This window comes from Nicotiana tomentosiformis, chromosome 11 (genome assembly GCF_000390325.3).
Source record: "Nicotiana tomentosiformis chromosome 11, ASM39032v3, whole genome shotgun sequence".
Lineage (NCBI taxonomy): Eukaryota > Viridiplantae > Streptophyta > Magnoliopsida > Solanales > Solanaceae > Nicotiana > Nicotiana tomentosiformis.
Window position 1 is genome coordinate 25,382,674 of NC_090822.1, and position 15,788 is coordinate 25,398,461.

Sequence of the window (15,788 nt, forward strand, 5' to 3'; positions counted from 1 at the left end):
AGGTCACCGAAGCCTAAAGACTGTGTATGCGTCTTTAAAGCTACGGGTAAAGGTCATAAATCCCGTAGACGGGCAAAGGCACTAAGTCGCGCCCCCACACCACACTCTGCCATCTCCATAGTCCCGCCAAACCATTGGCTCTGATACCAGTTGTTGGGCTAAAATGGCTCAAATATACTCTTAAGATGGTTTGATATTGTCCTCTTTGGGCAAAAACCGTGCGGGTTTTCCCAAAAGGCCTCACACTATTAAGAGTATCCAACTCTATATAAGTAGCTTATTTTTCTTTTATACTTTTCATGTGGGACTTTGTTCACACACCCAAAACTAGCCTAGGTTATTTTTGGAATTATATCTTTTTATGAGCAGCAACCTTCGGTAGACTCTCTCTTTCTCTCTTTATTTTTTGGTAAATAACTTCAGCGGAGCCAATAGTTTCAATTCACCTCCAGGTAAATAGAAAAATAGAAGAAAATAGTGGTATATGAGCTTATAAATGGGCTATTTTAGATTATACTGGATGAAAAAAGTGTTTCATCTGCCTAAGATTTGGTGGACAAAGTTAATATATTTCTACTGCTAGAATAATCGAGGTATGTGCAAGCTCACGCAAACATTATTGTCGCAAAAAAGGCAAAGTAGTTCGAGACCCCCCTGGACTTGGCGACTTTTATTCAGTACACACTTAAACTTTATGTTGGCCTAATACCCCTCCCCCCCCCCCCTTGAACATGGCAATTTGGAAGTCTCAGCCCCACAAGACACTATTGTATCAAAGTGGGTGAATACTTTCTCTTTTAGGCGCGTGGGAAAAAAGAAAAATTGAAAAATCAACTTTCAAGTGAGCGCTTTTTTATCTATTAGTTGCTACATAATCAAATATAATAATTTCTTTATTCTAACTGTATTTCTCCTTGTTTCTTCTTAATATACCTTGCATAGTTACCTCAATCGTATTTTTTTTCTCTTTAGATACAATAACTATTTATTTCAACATTGTATTTCTTTTTTCTTTTTGTCAAAATCTACAAAACTTAGTTGAAAATTTCATTTATTTAGGCCAAATGAAAAAAGGTTTTAGTCAAAGTAATGGAGTTCAAACGATGATCTCTAGAAGGAAAAAACTATGTATTTCTTGTTTCCATGCAATGGTTATTTATTTTAACTGTGCATTTTTCTTTTTTTGGTCAAATTCATAAAATATTTGGTTGGAATTTTATTATTTTTAGCCAAAATAATTGAGTTCCAACTGCGTATTTATTTTTATTTCTTATTTAGATACAATGATTATTTGTTCTAACCGTGCATTTATTCTTTTCCTGGCCAAGTATATAAAAATAGCTTGATTAGAATATTATTATCCTTATCCAAATAAAATTTGAGGCCAAAATAACGTTGTTCCAATTTTCTTTTATAGATGTGGACCGAAAAAGATTATCTAAATAATTGACAGACTTAAGAAAGTAAAAATAAATATTTTATTCTAAAAATTCCACGTGAACAAAAAACAATTCATGTGGTAATGCGTGCATCACACTTTCATCGATTGTCACCCGTCCAATGGGTCGTGACTATCAAATTGTTAAGTTGGATAATTAGTGCCAACGTAATATTTAAGTGTATACTGAATAAAAATCGCCATGTTTATCTGTTCTGCCTTGTAAAAAGGATGGAAAGGTTCAGCACTGGCTCTATGAAATTTCTCAAATCACATTCACACTTAAGTTGCACAGTCCTCATGCTACTCAGGGGGTTGTATGATTAGAGAAGGTGTAATAAAATCTGTATAATTTATTCCTAACGAGTCTTTGTCTAATATTTGATTGGGCTTGGAAAGAACTTAAGATATTGGATAGTCAAGCATTGCGTTTCCTAATTAGACAAATACAAGTATAGACAAATGACTTTAAAAGTTGGAAGGCTTGACTTATATGGTGAGGAATGGCGCACCACTACAATAAATGGGTTTGTCAAATTATTTTTTCATTAATGGTGAAGGCGCGCCAACCCAGCGAGCCTTCTTCTTGTAATATTAATGCCCCCAAACTGACGGACTGTTAAGTGTAATTTGAGAAGAAGGCGCGCTGAGTAATCGCACCTTCAAAGAAAATTTTAAAATCAACTGAAAGTTTTATTAACTGACGCATCTTCCTTGCATTTTTTATTGATACAGAAGGCTCAACGTGATGACGCGCCTTCAGTTGTAATTATATTCAATCGGCTGACATCGATGTGGCAAATGTCTGACGCTACAGCTTTACGGAAGATTCATTGTCAGATTGCGCCTTCCGTGAAAAATGGAAGGTTTGCGTATTGAATGTGTCTTTTGTTAGAAAAAAATGCTAGAATACATGCATTTGAATTCTATATATAATCGATGCTACTTCATGCTGTGTATGGTGTGTTTGAATATACCAAAGTTTGTTAAAAGATTAGTATTATTTTCATAGTTGTAATCTAATTGCCAAATGTTGGTATTATTTATTGATTATAATTACTACTTTCTATAGGTTTTAAAATGTCAACTAATTAGCGTGTAAGGGTTATGTTGTACTGGGGCGGTGAGATAATTTATGAAACTGACACAGTTAGATATCATTGTGGTGCTTGTTCCATTGTGTAACTGTTGGCCCAAGTAAAGGATAGTTTTTAAGATTGACAAAGGAACTCAGGGATGAATCAGGTTCATCACTGGTAGGCATAGACACCGACAGATTCAAAGCACGTGAGATGCACATGCAGGAGATAAACGAAATCTAGCATAATAATAGATATCTCCTGATCGAAAAGATTGCATAATTGATAAAGAAAATGACTCCTTACTCAACGAGAACATTATCCAAGATAAGGAAGGAGTTAGGAGTTTAGATTAACTAGAACTTTTCCACCAAGGAAGAGTAAGCATTAGAACTCTAGTTGTTTTCTACTCTACTAACTCTATAAATCGCAGGATGTTCTCATTTTACCGGTGACGCATAAAAGCAGAAGTTAAACGTGAATTGAGAGCAAAATAGCAAGGCATTTTGCAAGCAGTTGGTGTGTGATTCAAGTGTGCGAACCTGAAGCTACATGAACCAGATAGAAGAACTAGCTCCAAGTGTCTGTCTTTTATTCTAGTTCAATTGTAGTAGGTGTTTTCATATTGTACCTTTCAGCTTTATCTAGAGGCAATTGTAATAGGTACTCAGAGTATTCAAGTTAGAGTTAACTTGAAGTTGCCGCAGCAGTTAGAGGCTGGTTGCCACAACGGGATTAGAGTTAATTCTAGGTTTACAAAAGTATTTTGTAAATGCAGTTTTTGGCTCAGTGATTTAGCGGAGAGTTTAGAAAAATCCTACTGGGAAGTAGGTCGTGGTTTTTTCACCTTTTGAGCCAGGTATTTTTCACGTAAAATACTTGTGTTGTTTAATTTCTGTATTTATTATTCCGCAACAGTAGTATAAAGAACACATAGAAGAATCGGGTCCTTTTATAATCTGTGCACGTGAAAAATTAGACACCACACAAATTAACCCCCTCTTATGTGGTATTGAAGTTAAAACATCAATTGGTATCAGAGCAGGTTATCTGTTACATCCCGTACTTTTCTATAGAGGATTTGTGACCGTAAGATTCCGTAAGTTTAATAGCATTGATACCGTTAGATATTATGTTAATGTGGTATTTTTTTTTTTAAGTGGAGTATTTTAGTAAAAGTTTTATAAGTATAATTTTGGATAGTTACCATTATTACTATTTTCGAATATGGTAAATTATACACATAATATAAGAAAGTTTATGAGATTTTCTTTATTGTAAAAATAGAAGTTATTTTCTCACAAGAAAAGAAGGTTATCTTTTTACCATTTTAAGAATTAAGCGTACGAGAATTTGTACTCTTTATATGAGATTAGGAAAATTATAAGTTGAGAAAATATATGTATTTTACATGGATGTTTTGATAAAAATAATAGTGTAGGTATTTATTTTATATGGTACCACATGACCATGATAGTAAAGTATATTTTATTAAGTTATATAAAGTATGTTAAAAGTGAGTAGTATTTTAAGTAATTAGAGATAATTGGTTGATTATTGGTTAATGAGAAATTAATTATTTAATTAAGGAATTAGGGATTAATTAATTAAGATGTCGGTTAAATGTCGGCGATGGATAATCACCAACGCGGCAGCCTTGCATTATTAAATGATGACTCTTCATTTTAGGCAACCAAATTAGATAACACATGGACTATATTTCTTAGTCAGTCGTAACTTTGCCAAAAATTTATTCCTTTCCCTCCATTTCCGTTTCATAGAATCTTTCCTCTAGAACTATTCAACAACTTCTTCTTCAAATCATTCTTTTCTTGTACAATGCACTTTGATACTACACACTAAAAAAAAACAAAAACACAAAGTTGTTTACTTCCTTCCTTTAGCTTACTACTGTCTTTGTTAAATATTAGAATCTGGTTACTTGAGAGTTGAGTTTAAGATATCTTGAAAGGAGTAGTAGAAGTAATAGATGCTCATGATCTTATGTCCAAAGATGGTGAAGGATCAGTCAGTCCATTTGTAGAAGTTGATTTTGAAAACCAACTTACCAAAACCAGGACAGTCCCTGAGAATCTCAACACCATTTGGAACCATAAACTCCTCTTTAATCTTGATGATATGTTGTTTCCTTTTTCAATTTCTCATTGCCAAAAGATGAGTTACGTGACCTTCTGATAATTCCCTAGTTGACAACACTACCTTCTATCTCACTGGTTCATGCGGCTCAAGTCTCAATTGCTTAATGGGTTCAGGTATGTGAGGCTATCCCCTTCATTCTTTTGCACGACTCCGATTGTACATAATATAATGAACGAGCTCCCAAAGATACTCTACTCGTAGAAGCTAGCAGTACTTACATTGCTGCCTTTCTTATGAAATGATTGATAATGATGTTACTTCTTTTATTCTTATATTATCAATGTTATTGGTAGTTCCCGATTCTTATAAGATTCTTGATGAAGAGTTAATCCTAATAACGTGTACGAAGGATACCGACCTTACGTCACTCCGAAAGGTTCAAAATGTGATTTCAATGAGTCCAGCATGCATTATATATATGTATCTATTTTACTCTACCGAGCCGCGCTATAGTCGGCCGGGTACGGCACCTATTGTGCAACCACTAATCAGTTGGGTTTTACTGAGCTCCACGTGGCCGGGTACAATTCTACCGAGCCCTATGATGGCCGGACGTTTTACCGAGCCTATTACGGCCGGGTACGATATGATGATGGTAATGCCCACAAAGGCGTATGTTTTAAAAGTTTATGTATATATATGTATGTATCATGTATTTCATGCCAGTAGCCCTCAGAGGTAACCAGATGTCACAGGTTGTATATTCTCTATCCCTGTTTACATTACTGTTCTTACTTATGCTTTTCTGCCTTACATACTCAGTACATTATTCGTACTGACGTCCCTTTTATTTGTGGACGCTGCATGTCGTGATGCAGGTCCTGATAGACGGGTAGAATCAGTTTGACGAGCCCTCATAGTATACGAAATTGGCATTCAGCGAAGGATCAGTAAGACTCCACCTCATTCGGAGTGCAACCGAGTCTATGAGTCATCGTGTCAGAGTTTTTCTACAGACCTATGGGTATGCCGGTACCCTATCCCATTTGATGTCAAATAATCTTAGAGGCTTTGTAGACAGAGGTTCATTTTGTACAGTATGTCAGAGGCCTTGACGGCCCATATGTATTTATGTTTTAAGAAAAAAAAAATGTTTCTATGATACAGTGTTTTCCCACTTACGCTTTTACATTATGAGTCGTGGCCATGTTAGCCCATGATAGATACAAAAGGAATGAGTTCAACCAACTCGACCTATGTATGTTCTAGTGTTGGTCGAACGATCATGAGTTACAGAGTGGTTCGCTCGGGCCAGCATGGCACCGGGTGCCAGCCACGCCTCCCCAGGTTTGGGGCGTGACATTATTCTTGAAGAGGCTAACACCTTAGGAGAAGATCAAGATGAGTGCACCACTTGGAAACTGGGAAGGGCAATTCACTGCTAGGCCACCACTCTTCAACGGCCAGTATTACTCTTGGTGGAAAAACAGAATGAGAGATCACATCATAGGAGAAGACTATGAGCTATGGGACATCGTCACAGATGGTCCACTAGCTACCATGAAGATAAATGCCGAAATAGAAGAGGTGCCAAAAACAAGAGCTGACTGCACTACTGATGACTTGAAGAAATGGGAGAAGAATGCTAAAGCCAAGAAATGGCTTGTTTGTGGACTCAGTCCAGATGAGTACAACATAATTCAAAGTTGTACTACTGCTAAGGAAATTTGGGACACTTTGCAAGTGGCTCATGAAGGAACACCTCAGGTGAAGAGGTCCAGAGGAACTTTACTACATTCTCAATATGAGAATTTCGCTATGAAGGAAGGGAAAACCATCCAAGAGATGTATACAAGGTTCACCATACTAACAAATGAACTTAAGTCTCTTGGAAGGGTTATTCTTGAAGAAGACAAAGTTGAGAAGATTTTGACAAGGGTTCTGCCAGTCTCATGGGAGAGCAAAATCACTGCTATTCAGGAATCAAAGAACATTGCCACTTTTAGGTTGGATGAGCTAATTGGAAATCTCACTGCTTATGAACTTAGAAGGCAAACCATGAAGATGGATGTACCCAAGAAGGAAAGGAGCCTGGCACTCAGAATCACTGAAGGTTCTGATCTAGAGGATGATGAAATGGCTATGATCGGAAAGGACTTCAAGAAGCACCTAATGAGAGAAAAGGGTTCTTCAAGAAGTGGAGGCTACAACAAACCAAGGGTTCCTGAAAAATAGACCAATGAGGGTTGCTACAAGTGTGGGAAGACTGATCACCATATCAAAAACTGCTCCCAATGGGAAATTGAATGGAAGAAGGAAAGAACTGAACGAAGAAACAGAAAGAAGGAACAGGTTCATCCCAAGAAGAACAAAGGATCAACAAAGGCTATGGTTGCTGCTTGGGGAGAAAGTTCAGATGAGGACTCAGATGATGAAGATGAAGATGAACAAGCACTTATGGCAATTGGAGAATCCGATGAGGAATCTGAAGTAAGTATAATCCATCTAAAAGACAAGATTATGTTTTTGTCTAAAGAAAGGCTATCTGAGTTACTTCTAGATTTCACTGATGAATCTGAGGATATAAAAAATGAAAAGAAACAGTTGTCTAAGAAATGTGTGATTTTAAAAGCAAAGTGTAAGAACCTGGAACTTAGAGTTAGTGAGACTGTAAGTGAAAATACTGCACTAAAGAACCAGGTTCATGTATTTGAATCAAATGTCCTAGAACGTAGATCTGAAAACCTAAAACTGAAATTAGGAACAAGTAAGAAGACAGCTGATTGCACACAACTCACTCTAGAAGAAAATGTAGGTAAACTAAAAGATGAGTTGTATAAGAAGGATGAGCAGGTAAGAATTTTGACAGAGGATCTAGGCAAGGTCAAGCATGAACTAGACAAAACTTGTAAATGGAACAGGTCCTCCGATGCACTGTCATGGCTACAGGAACATCATAGTAGCAATAGAAGAGGAATTGGCTTTGGGAATCTGCCACCTAAATGGGATCCCAAAAGCAAGTATCTCACACTTCTTGAGAACAAAATTTGCACACACTATGGTAAGACCGGTCAATATAAAAGTGAATGCACTGCAAAAAAAAAAGGCTAGTCAAAAGAATAAAAAGTTTGATCAAGGGAAGAAAAGACTACCAAGTTGGGCTAAAAATAATGTGATTCATCCTTTTTCCTATAAAAAGGGACTCAAACTAGTTTGGGTTCCTAAGACTAACCTCTCATTTCTTTTTGCAGGTCCAAGTGAAGGGGAGCAACCAAATATGGTACATGGATAGTGGGTGCTCAAAGCACATGACTGGATGCAAGAACCAGTTCCTTTCACTTGAGGACCTCAAATGAGGTAATGTCTCCTTTGAAAATGGGAAGAAAGGTGACATCATTGGGTTTGGTAAGGTAGGTAAGACTGACTATCACTCGATTGAGAATGTCTATTTGATTGACTGCTTAAAATACAGTCTAATTAGTGTATCAGTAACTTGGTAGCATTCACCTCTACTAAATGCTTTGTGATTAATATTACCACTGACAAAATTGTTTTGCAGGGAAAAAGAGTGAGCAGTATATATATATATATATTGTAGATCTGTCCACACTGTCAGAAAATAAACTCACTTGCTTAAGTGTGTTAGACAATGATCCCCTCCTTTGGCACAAGAGACTTGGACATGCCAGTCTGAGTCAACTCAACAAATTAGCCTCCAAAGACTTGGTGATAAGACTGCCTAATATCAAGTCCAAGGAAGATAAAGTTTGTGAGGCTTGTGCAAGGGGAAAGCAGGTAAGATCCTCTTTTAAATGCAAGAAAGTGGTAAGTACCACCAGAATGATGGAACTGGTTTATATAGATCTCTGTGGTCCAATGAGAACACTAAGCAGAGGTGGTAAAAGATACATGATGGTGCTTGTTGATGATTACTCTAGGTTTACTGGGATATTATTTTTAACATCTAAAGATGAAGCATTTGACATGGTCACTTCTTTTGTTAGAAAAACTCAGAAACAACTAGGTAATCAACTTGCATCAATTAGGTCTGATCATGGCACTGAATTTGAAAATGCTAAATTTGCTGAATTTTGTGATGAGCATGACATATATCATAATTTTTCTGCTCCTAGGACTCCACAGCAAAATGGAGTAGTTGAAAGAAAGAATGGGACACTTGAAGATATGGCTAGGACTATGCTTCTTTCTAGTAAACTGCCCCATAGCTTCTGGGCAGAAGCTGTAAATACTGCATGCTACATCATAAATAGGTGCATGACTAGACCTCTTGTAGAGAAGACTCCCTATGAGTTACTTAAAGGGAAAAAACCAAATATATCCCATCTTAGGGCATTTGGATGCAAGTGCTTTGTGCACAATAATGGTAAAGACTCCCTAGGCAAGTTTGATCCCAGAAGTGATGAGGGAATATTCTTGGGATATTCTTCACATAGCAAAACCTATAAAGTCTATAACAAAAGAACTATGTGTGTTGAAGAAAGTGTTCATGTGGTTTTTGATGAAACTAACATTCTTTCTGAGAGACAGGAACATGATGATGAAGCAATTGGGCTGGTGAGAAACTTAAATGAAACCACAGCCCAAACTAAAGCTGCACTGGAAGAAGGAACAGGTGATGGAACAGGTTCTTCCACCCAAAGCAACATGACAGGGGGAACAGAACAAAGAGGAAATGATCCTCAAACCTCAATGGAACTTGTCCATGAACTTGTTCCACAGTAACAAAACACTGAAGGAACATCAAGGGGAAACCAGTTGGTTGTGAAACCTTACAAGTATCAAAGTTCTCATCCCATTGAGAACATAATCACTGATCCAACCTCTGGAATCAAAATCAGATCTTCATTAAAGAATCTTTGTGCTTTTGACGCCTTCTTATCTCTTATTGAACCTAAAAATATAGTTGAGGCTTTGCAGGATGCAGACTGGGTAAATGAAATGCAAGATGAACTCAACCAATTTGAAAGGAGTCAAGTTTGGCATCCGGTACCAAGACCCAAGGACAGATCAGTAATTGGCACAAAATGGGTCTTCAAAAACAAACTTGATGAAGATGGAAAAGTTACAAGGAACAAGGCAAGATTGGTGGTTCAAGGATATAGCCAAGAGGAGGGCATAGACTATGATAAAACCTTTGCTCCAGTCACAAGGTTGGAAGCAATAAGGCTCATCATAGACTTTGCTGCTTATATGGAATTCACCATTCACCAAATGGATGTCAAGAGTGCCTTCCTTAATGGCTATCTAAAGGAAAAAGTGTTTGTCAAGCAACCTCCGGGGTTTGAAAGCAAGGAAAGTCTTGATCATGTGTACAAACTTGACAAAGCACTTTATGAGCTCAAGAAAGGGCCAAGAGCATGGTATGAAAGATTATCGAAGTTTTTGATTGAGCATGACTACAAAAGAGGTAAAATTGACAATACTTTGTTCTTGAAAGAAAAAGGTAAAGATCTCTTGGTAGTTCAGATATATGTTGATGATATAATCTTTAGAGCAACTACTGATAAGTTAAGTAAAGATTTTGCTAAACTAATAGGGAGTGAATTTGAAATGAGCATGATGGATGAGCTTAATTTCTTTTTAGGCTTACAAATTAAACAAAATTCAAATGGAACTATGATCCATCAGCAGAAGTATGTAAAAGAGTTGCTTAAAAGGTTTAAAATGGAAGATTCCAAAGAAATTGACACTCCTATTGCAACAACTACAAAGTTGAATATGGATGAACCTGGTTCATCTGTCGATCAGAAGTTGTATAGGGGAATGGTTAGCTTATTGTTGTATCTCACTGCTAGTAGACCTGACATTATTTTTAGTGTAGGCCTTTGTGCAAGATTTCAGGCAAATCCGAAGGAGTCTCACTTGACTGTTGTCAAAAGAATTTTGAGATATCTAAAAGGCACCACTGATCTTTGTCTTTAGTATCCAAAAGGTAGTAATTTAAATCTTGTGGGATATGCTGATTATACAGGTTTTCTTGTGGATAGAAAGAGCACCTCGGGTATGGTACACTTTCTTGGCTCATGTCTTGTGTCTTGGGCCACCAAAAAGTAAAATTCAGTGGCCTTATCTATCGCTGAAGCTGAGTATGTTGCTGCTGCTTCATGTTGTGCTCAACTGTTGTGGATCAAACAACAATTAATGGACTTTGGAATTGATGTTGGTTGTATCCCTATTTTTTGTGATAACACTAGTGCTATTAGTATGACCAAGAACCCGGTTCATCACAAGAGAACTAAGCACATTGATGTTAGGCATCACTTTTTGAGGGATAACTATGAAAAGGGATTGATCACTGTGGAATTTTGTACTACAGATAAGCAAATAGCTGATATCTTCACAAAAGCCCTAAGTAGAGATCACTTTGAAAGGAATAGGTTAGAATTAGGGATGATTAAGATCACCTAAAAGGATCAGTCCAGAATTCACAACGAAAAAAAAATTGAAAAAGAAATTTAAAAAATAAAAATAAAAATTGTTGGTTTTGGTTAGAAAATCTTAAAATGTGTATATAATTAGATTAATTTTTACTCAGACTCATACTTTCAATAGTATACTCTTGTGCCATGTGTTAAAATGACTCATTAATCTCTAATAATATTTTCTCTATTTTGGCAAATTTAGACTTACACAAGAGAATTATCAGTGAAGAACCTGGTTCATCAAGATAACACAGTATGTTTTCTACACTATGCATAATTTGAAATAATAATATTTGGATCATAAGCAGAGTCCTACTTAATTCCAAACTCCTTTTGGACTTATCCGTTACAAGTGAACCAATTCTGTTCAAAAGAGTCCCAACCGAATTGAAGTACCTAGATTCTAGGGATACACTCCAAAGTATTTTTAAAACTGAAATTCAGTTTGATTAGACTTTCACATCCACTATTATCCCTTCCACCACCCCAACCTCTAAGAAAAGAGTAAAGATGCTTGCTCGCAAGGTTGTTGCGGGGAGAGAACAAATTTGGAGAATAGGTTTGTACTAGTAGGTTTTAAAGCAAGTGTTGAAACTATAGAGTCTGGAGGAATTGGTGGTAAAAATAAAAAAAGGAAAAGAAAAAGAAAGCAAGGGTGTTCGAAGTGCTGTGAGGGGAAAGGGTAAAAGAGTGATTGATTCTTCACCCACTCCTGTGAGTTTAACCAAAGACACAGGTGCAATGGTTGTTTGGGAAGAAACATTTGCTGGAGTAGAGGAGAGTGTAAAGAAAACAGGGGGAAGTGGGTCTGGCGAAGCCGCTGAAGGGCTGGTTCAACTTGGGAAAAATATAGATGAACTTGTTTCATCTGAACAGGAAACCCTCACAGACCTACTGAAAAGAGTGACTGAAAGTTATAATCCAAAGAAGAAAGGGAGGTTGGTACAAGCAAGGATCATTTTGGGGCAAATACGTTGCCTGCTTGTGACTATGAAGTCCATGTCACTCCTAAAGAACCTGGTTCATCTAAGAAGGTACCAGTGATTAGCAAGGTGCGAGCCTTGGTGCAAGAAAGTGGGGCTAAGGATGCTTAGATTGAGAGGCTGAAGAAAAGGTTGGCTGAGGTAGAGTCTGAGAGAGATGCTCTCAGAACTGAACTAGCAAGGGAAAAGGAGAAGAATGACGGAATTCTTCAAGACATGCTGAAACTTCTCCAAGCCAAAAAAACCAAGCCCCAGTTCTTCCAAGCCTTAATCTTCTAGCCCAATGTAGACCTTTCAGTGACCTAGTTTGGGATATTTTTTGTTTGCTCATATTTTCAGTATTTTTATTTCTTTTATGCTTTGTGGAAGAATCGTATCAATCATCAATGAAATTCATTATTTTTGTTCTAACTGTTTGTTTATATTTCTTTGATGGTTAAAATTCTTAGCTTGATCTATGATGATTAATCCATGATTGCATTTGAAGTAGCCCCAGTGGCCATGAGTAAGTTTTAAAATCTGGTTATCTGACATTTTTTATGCAACTTTTCGATGATGCCAAAAGGGGGAAAAAGGTTGTGCTTTACACTTTGAACAGTGATGTTTATAACCTAATGAACCTGGTCCTTGATGATAAGTGAAAATTATTCTAACATTGTGTTGATGTTGGGCTAATTTGAAACAGGCCCTAAGCTTATGGAAGCACAAAGTTTATCATCATCAAAAAGGGGAAATTTGTTGGCCCAAGTAAAGGATAGTTTTGAAGATTGACAAAGGAACTCAGGGATGAACCAGGTCCATCACTGGTAGGCATAGACACGGGCAGATTCAAAGCACGTGAGATGCACATGCAGGAGATAAACGAAATCTGGCATAATAATAGATATCTCCTGATCGAAAAGATTGCATAATTGATAAGGAAAATGACTCCTTACTCAACAAGAACATTATCCAAGATAAGGAAGGAGTTAGGAGTTGAGATTAACTAGAACTCTTCTACCAAGGAAGAGTAGCATTAGAACTCTAGTTGTTTTCTACTCTACTAACTCTATAAATCGCAGGATGTTCTCATTCTACAAGTGACACATAAAAGCAGAAGTTAAACGTGAATTGAGAGCAAAATAGCAAGGCATTTTGCAAGCAGTTGGTGTGTGATTCAAGTGTGCGAACCTGAAGCTACATGAATCAGATAGAAGAACCAGCTCCAAGTGTCTGTCTTTTATTCTAGTTCAATTGTAGTAGGTATTTTCATATTGTACCTTTCAGCTTTATCTAAAGGCAATTGTAATAGGTACTCAGAGTATTCAAGTTAGAGTTAACTTGAAGTTGTCGCAGCAGTTAGAGGCTGGTTGCCACAACGGGATTAGAGTTAATCCTAGGTTTACAAAAGTATTTTGTAAATGTAGTTTTTGGCTCAGTGATTTAGTGGAGAGTTTAGAAAAATCCTACTAGAAAGTAGGTCAAGGTTTTTTAACCTTTCTACTAGTTTTGGCACACCGTTCTCCACTGAAAATTATCATTATCATAGTTTTGGTGCAGGAACCAACAATACACTTGAGAATAATGAAATCCCACAGATTCTAATATTTTCAGATATACTGGCTCGTGTTGAAGCTGGCTCGTGTCGACGAAGGGGGTGATGATTCTGACGGTGATGTCCCGAACGTTAACGATGCATATGAGTCAGATGAAGTTGATGACTCTGGTTCTTATAAGGATGTTGACGATGATAGCCAACTGCAAGTCGATGATGTACAACAGACACAACCATTTCATAGGGAGAACATTCCATTTTTATATGATACTCAGGGGCGTCTAGAGGTGTTTGCATCTACCTGTGAGTCAGAGGGTGTTTGTTGCAAAATTTGGATGGATGATAATACAACTTCTCTTGAATCTGGAATGTTGTTCCCCACCAAGGAGAGACTGAAAACAACTGTGAAATTATGGAGTTTGCCTCTAATAGTGAATAAAAAGTTTTAAAAAGTTTATATTAGAGAAACAAGTGTATTCGAGGTTGAAACATGGAGGTATGAAGGTCGTGGTGATAGAAAGCATGTTATTAATTTTTCAAGGAGGACATGTAAATGTCGAAAGTGGCAAGCTTACCACATGCCATGTTCATCGCACACGATCTAGTGCATGAATACTACAGCACGGCGAAATACTTTGAGATATATCGAGCACCATTTCAACCACTTGGTGATAAAGCTTACTAGCCAAATCCGCCATTTAAGATGAAATGCAATGAAACATTAATCCGCAAAAAAGGCAGAAGAAAGAAAACATGTATTCACAACAAGATTTATGTTGGAAGATCAACATAGGCAAAAGCTTGTGGAATCTGCAGAGAGACAGGGCATGATAGGCGTGGTTGCCCCAACCAAGAATGCGCGCAACAGAATCGGAGATAATAGTTGTTGCTATGTATTTGTGCATTGTTTTATTTTGTATGTGTGTTTAGTATTATATGTATTATTGTGCTGCTTTTATGTTTATCTATTATTTTAATGTTTAGTGTAATATTTTCACTTCTATTTGGTGCTATAATGTATGGATTTTTTTCATTATAAAACTTAATAGGATTACATAATATTCGACACAACACATGCTTAAGAACTTAAAGAGTTTTCGTTGGGCATGTCATCCTCGGAAAGGTAGTTTTCTGGCTAACACGTTTCGTTTCTCATCTTCTGCTAAAGATCGATTAGTTGCTTCGGCTTGTTCCCAAGCAAGTTTGAGAATGTAGAATCTGCATCATCCTATTATTTTCCCTCCGTATTTTCCTAACAGCAATCTCATTCTCTTCGAGGCATCCACATTGAAAATCGAAGTCCGCAGTAATACTCACAAGGATCTGTGTGTTTCACCAATTGAAAATCATCATCTCGCTCCACAAGCAAATGCGGTTTGTTCATAATGTCAGTTATTGCAAATCTTGGATCTTGGAGGGAATAATTTGACAGGAAGAATTCCAGCATGGATAGGAACTAATCTACTCAACTTGTGCATTCTAAGCCTACGGTTCAACAAATTCTATGGCAGCATTCCATCGATCATTTGTCAGCTTCAATTTCTTCAGATACTGGACCTTTCAGCAAATGGATTATCAGGGAAAATTTTGCAATGCTTCAACAATTTTACTTTATTGCATCAAGAAAATGGTTCTGGTGAGTCAATGAATTTTTCAGTACAGTATGACTATATTCCTCGTTCATACTTGTAAATATGCTATTTATTGGTTCAATGGAAAAACCAGGAGGCTGAGTACAAGAAACATTTATTATATCTGAAGACTATTGATCTTTCAAGTAATAAATTGGTCGGAGGTATTCCTAAAGAGATAGCTGAAATGAGAGGATTGAAATCTTTGAACCTTTCAAGAAATGATCTGAATGGAAGTATCATTGAAGGAATAGGTCAAATGAAGATGTTGGAATCACTTGACATGTCAAGAAACCAGCTTTCTGGTATGATACCTAAGGGCCTTGCTAATTAATTTGACTTTTCTTAGTGTGTTGGACTTGTCAAACAACCACTTATCAGGAAGAATTCCATCAACCATGTTCCAAACCCCGTGCCGCTTTAGGTTAGGATGCTGGACGATAATAGCTCCAACTGCAAAGTTTTGATAGATCATCCTACAGTGGTAATGCCCAACTCTGTGGCCCTCCTCTCCAAGAATGTCCCGGATATGCTCCTCCTAGCCCTCGTATCGATCATAGCAGCAACATGAATCCTCAAG

The 15,788-nt window shown here is 37.1% G+C and overlaps 1 long non-coding RNA gene and 1 pseudogene across 1 annotated transcript; both read left to right on the forward strand.

Annotated features, from left to right (window-relative positions):
- The first annotated feature begins 4,492 nt into the window (after positions 1 to 4,492).
- Positions 4,493 to 5,779, forward strand: LOC138900819 (uncharacterized). The gene is made up of 2 exons (XR_011412135.1): positions 4,493 to 4,790; positions 5,496 to 5,779. It is a non-coding gene; the product is annotated as an uncharacterized lncRNA (long non-coding RNA).
- Positions 5,780 to 14,963: 9,184 nt separating this feature from the next.
- Positions 14,964 to 15,542, forward strand: LOC138901159 (receptor-like protein EIX2; annotated as a pseudogene).
- Positions 15,543 to 15,788: the final 246 nt, after the last annotated feature.